Genomic DNA, 5,510 nt, shown 5'->3' with positions numbered 1-5,510 from the left:
CCCCCAATGAAATACTGTTTGGATGGGGATAGTTATCCTATATAGATAATTTGAAAAAAAAAAAAACAGTTACAATCAATACCGGATCAAGTCAAGGGATGCCCAGGTCCTTGTAAATTTGGTGTCTCCCTCTCACAAGAAAATTATCACATTTTCAAAGTTAAATGAACATGAAACACCAGCTCACCTCGTGATGGCTGTTCATAACCTTAAACCATTGCCTTGTAAATACCAACTGGTTCGTAAAATTCACTCTGATAACACTAGATATCCGCACTGCACCGTATTCATGTGGGCTGCAGTAACATCAGTTTTACCCGCCTAAAAAGCTTATTATTTAAATCCAAGTTTATGATTGTCTGTCACTGGACCCTTGTCTGTTACTGGTGACCTTACATTACTAGTTTCTTTTTTTTTAATATGAAACATTTATATAAAAAAATAAGATGAAAATATGTGATAATGACATCATTCTATTTCTGAAATATATTCGAACTAAAAAGAATGAAATAAAAATATTTTTGTAAAACAAATTTAGAAAAATAAAGCCGACTTCTAAACTGTAGCTGAAAGTTGCTCTGAAAGGTAAGAAATGATTTGATTCTTTGAACACCATCGATACTTCTTTTAAACGTAATTTTTAAAGTCGACGCAAAAACAATAGATAAAATCCATAACAATAATGGGGTTGTTTTCTTCAGTCAAAAGTAGTACTTTTAGTCGCTGAAATTGATAGAAGACGCAATAATAATAATAATAATAATAATGATAAAGATAACATGGATCCAGAAAATTCTTTCATTTTCCCAACAGTTATTTTTTAATTAATCTTTTTAAATGTCCGATTTTTCAAACAAGGCGTGGTCTTAATGACGTCTCAAATGATGCTCTTTGGCGCATCTTTGTACCTCATTTCCACGTTATGATAATCAAGAAGCGAACTAAAATTGCGCTCTACGCTTGCCATCAACCATATCGTTGCCAATACACGTAAGTAAAGATTCGAATTAAATATTTTGCTCTGTGAATGGCAACACAGAATGGCATTTCATCATTTGTGACGTCATCGGCAGAAGCATAAACAATGAAAGTGCACCGACTTAAGTATTTTTTTAAAAATATTAAACTTAAACAAATTATTTAAAAAATGGTTAGATCCTATGTTTTTAAACATGTTCTTTCAGAAAAAAATACTTTTAAAATTTTGGAAACGACCTCATTCATTACAAATGTCATTTTTAATGGACAGCATATTTAGATGAAGGAATAAAGCTTTCGCTCTTAATTTTGAGTGGTCGTTCAGGTTGTTCTGAAAAATACAATCAATATCTTTACATCAGATCATTTTACGTATTGTTTTTCGCTGACTTCAAAAATTATGTTTAAAAGTAGTATGGATGGAGTTCAAAGAATATAATTATTTTTTTTTTTTTTGCTATGAAAAATTTCATCATATTGTATGCTGAAATTGTCTGACCTTTAATTTGGTTTTAGTGGTTAGCAAAACTGCTGACTTGGTAAAAAATTTCGCTACAAAGCAGGTTTTAAATAGCCGATTCATTTCATGACATAATACCAATCAGTTTTCCGCAGACTATAAAAAAATAAATAAATAAATAAATAAAATAAATTAGTATCAATGCATTCCTGAGTCGACTTTTACCGTTAACATATTTTAGTGTAACAGCTGTTATTTAGCTGAGTGAACGAAATTTGGTTAAAAGCTGGATAAGCTTCATTGTTACTGGGGCACATTGTATTAACCATCAGTAAGCGGAGGTTAGGTAAGTTCTATCCTGAGATATATCTGTAATCGTATTATATAAGTGCAATTTATCGCTAAATATGAGGATTAAAGCAAAAAGTGTTTAAAATTTTTATCTTAAATTTACATTTGACATTTGTTAATAAATGATACGTTCAAACGGAGCTAATTGTGAGAAAAAAGGTGTAAAATACAAATTATTTTGAATGGGGTTGTTTCCTTCAGTCAAAAGTAACACTTTTACTCACTGAAATTGATAGAACAAGCAAAAATAACATGGACCCAGAAAATACTTTTATTTTCCCAACAGTTATATTTTAATTAATTTTTAAAAATGCCCGAATTTTTAAAAAAGCGTGGTCTTGATGACGTCACAAATGATGATCTTTGGCGCATCTTTCTACCGCATTTCCCCGTTATGATAATCAAGAAGCGTATTAAAATTGCGCTCTACGCTTGCTATCAACCATATTGTTGTCAATACACGTGAGAAAAGATGCGAATTAAATATTTTGCTCTGTGAATGGCAGTTCATCATTTGTGATATCATCGGCAGAAGCATAAACAATGAAAGCGCACCGATTTAAGATTTTTTTTTTTAATATTAACCTTAAACAAATTACTTAAGAAATTGTCAGATCCTATGTTTTTAAGCATGCTCTTTCCGAAATTTTTTTTTTTACATTTTGGAAACGACCCCATTTTGGAATCTTTTGCACAAAATCAATTGAATCTACTTTTCTTCTAGTTTCATTATTTTTTTGCAGTAATTTTATGTTCCTTTTTTTTAAAACCGTTAACCTCACACTAAATTAATATTTTCGTTTTTCACACCTTTCCCTCCTTTTTTTTTTTTTTTTTTGGAGAGGAATGCGTAATGTGACCATACGTCTCGTTTTGAACGGGACAATCACGTTTTCAGGTAGCCTATCCCGATGTCCCACACATATTTACGGGGGTCGCTGAAATCCTGAAATGTTCCAGTTTCTGAAGTGTCAGAATGAAACGCTGGAACTATTTCAACCGGAAGTCATTGTGTAATATTGTTTAGGCATTTTTATGTAAATAGTTTGAATCGTATGAACTTTCCAGGTCCGGATCTATAAATTTTGGGCCCCTGCAACAAAATCTGCAAGGCATCTCCCAAGAGCCTTACAGATGCGAATGATGAGAGCAAAGCATGTTTGTAACGTTTAAGCCTTAGTGCTAGGTTTTTTTTTTTTTAATTTTTTCTTCAATTTCTTGGGTCACATCACATCACACCCGAGGGTCCCCTGTTCCTATCACAGTAGTGACTTGCCCAGATTAGGGACCCTCGGGAAGTTGCAACCTTTTTTTTTTTAATTCCAAAGTAACAGAATAGAGAATTTAGAAAACAGTAACAGAATACGGAACACAAATAACATAATACAGAATACAAATAACAGAATACAGAATTTAATTTCTTGGGTCGTTGGAGCCCTGAAGGACGTGCCCCCCCCCCCCCCCCCCACCGCAGTGAGGGGTCTGCGGGTACTCAGTCCGGGGCTGGAACTTTCGTATAACTGTTGACTAGATTTTATGCTTGTTTGGTAGTAATTCACCAACCATTAAAAACGTTACCGTATGTGTCGACGGAAATGTTAAAAAGGATATTTTTTATTACGGGTAATTCATGAACTGGAGAAAAAACTCTGTAGCAAATTCAGGGGCAGTCTGCCATTGGGGAGGAGGGGGAGGGCATGCTGAAGATTGACCTCCGCCGAGCATGAAAGAAACTACGGTTTTGGGCACGAAAATGTCTGAAACTGCTTGTGTACTTGGGTGTTCTAAAAGTACACAAGCAGTTTCAGAAATTTCCCAAAGCACCAAATCGGCGAAGAATAAGGCACCACATAGGGCATAAAAGTTATTAATGAATTCCAAAAGCAACGAAAAGAAGTAGTGTTTCAAATATTTACTTTTAAAAATAATTAGTGAATTAAAAATATTACTGAACCCAATGTGAGCGGATAATATTGTCGACGGTTTAGGAGGCGGGTAGGAGGGGGGGCATGACCCCCATGACCCTCCCCTTGAATCAGACCCCACCGGAGGAAATCGTGGTTATGAAAAAAAATGTTAACTTCAAAAGTAAAGTACTTGAAATGCGGCTAAGAATATCATTCTTTTTTCTTTGATCTCTCCCAAATATACAGAAACAAATTTGCAATTAACATTTAAAAAATGTTTAATTATTTTTTAAGTGTTCATTTGTGTTACTCTCTGTACAAAAAAAAAATAAATAAAAAATAAATAAAAACATGCGACAATTATTTTTAATGTACATGCAGTTACTTAAAATAGTTTAATGTCCTGCTCAGAGGGGGGAAAATAGTTCACCTTGAGGATTCCTTAAGTTGCGTTTAGAAAGATTGTATTTTTTGAAGAAAAAAAATGCATAGTCTATTTTTAAATTTTACTTTTCAGCTAATAATTATTATAGTGAAATTATTTTTTCACGAATTTTTCTCAACGCGTGTTTGCAAACTGAAACAGTAAATTGTGCCCCCATAAGAAAAACACATTGAAGACTTTTTAAAAGGACAAGATTAGTGAAATGGTTCAATCTCTTTGGACGGGAGTCACATTTTCACGCATATATTTGTACTTCATTCTTAGAATTTTAAATTCCGACTTTTAATTCTTAAACATTCGAATACTAGCTGCGTTGCTCGGCGTTTCACGACCAACCTCGAAAATAGAAGTCGTTTCAAGTGACGCATGTTTAACAATCAGGCTTAAATAAAAGAAAACAAAACTAGCTTAAAATTTCCCGTCAACGAATAGAAAATAGTCATTTTATGAATCAAAATTTAAATCTAGACCTCTTTGGATCTTTTAAAATTGAAAATCCTCCATTTGTGAGTTCCAGAGCATCAAAGATCCTCTGTGCCAAATTTGGCAAAGATCCGACATAAACTGGATTTGTACAAGGAACATAAACATCCACCCATTTTTATACAGTAAATCCTCATTAATGCGGACCATATTAAACCGAACTTCTCTTAATTCTGACAGCCATTCAGAAGTACATACTGGAAAAATTAATGGCGAATTGGCACAATAATGTATTTTTGCAGCCAATATTTTATATATTTTACAATATATCTTTGCAATATTGTCTTATGCAGTTACATATTTTATTCTCTTGAACTCAAAATACAGTTTTTTCCGTGTACAGTAGTTTGTTTATGTACCTTGACACATGACACCTTAGCTCAATTTATCGGTCATTTTGTGTAATCCATGCTTTCATAAATTCGGACCACCTGAATCAGTTGAGGTTCTATATGTAGATATCTTCAAAACCAAAGAACATGTTAAATTGCTACTTATTCAATGCAAACTGATTTATCAATTCGCAATTCTAGAGCTTGAATACGTTGCCTTGCGTGGCTTAAGAAACTATCGAAAGAGGTAAAACACTACGTTCCACGTTTTTTCTTTGTGGTAAAATATAGGCTTCAGACAGTTGTTACGGCCTCTGTTTGTTTTAGCTCCTTCAGCCGACATTAGTCAGAGACCTAAGCGCCTCCTAGTTTATTGAAACGGCGAATAACTGAAATGTAGGAAAATTCAATGAAATAAAGGAATCGAGTTATAAGGCTTCGAGTAATCGAGAGTTGTCTACTTTATAGTGGTTCGAATTGCTTTCTAGTGGATTCGGACCAGACAGTCAGTGACTTCGAACACTGAATATAAGTACGCTTTTCTTTCATAGAAT

The sequence above is a fragment of the Uloborus diversus genome, chromosome 8 (genome assembly GCF_026930045.1).
Source record: "Uloborus diversus isolate 005 chromosome 8, Udiv.v.3.1, whole genome shotgun sequence".
NCBI classification, from domain to species: Eukaryota; Metazoa; Arthropoda; class Arachnida; order Araneae; family Uloboridae; genus Uloborus; species Uloborus diversus.
This window is presented reverse-complemented; position numbering follows the sequence as displayed.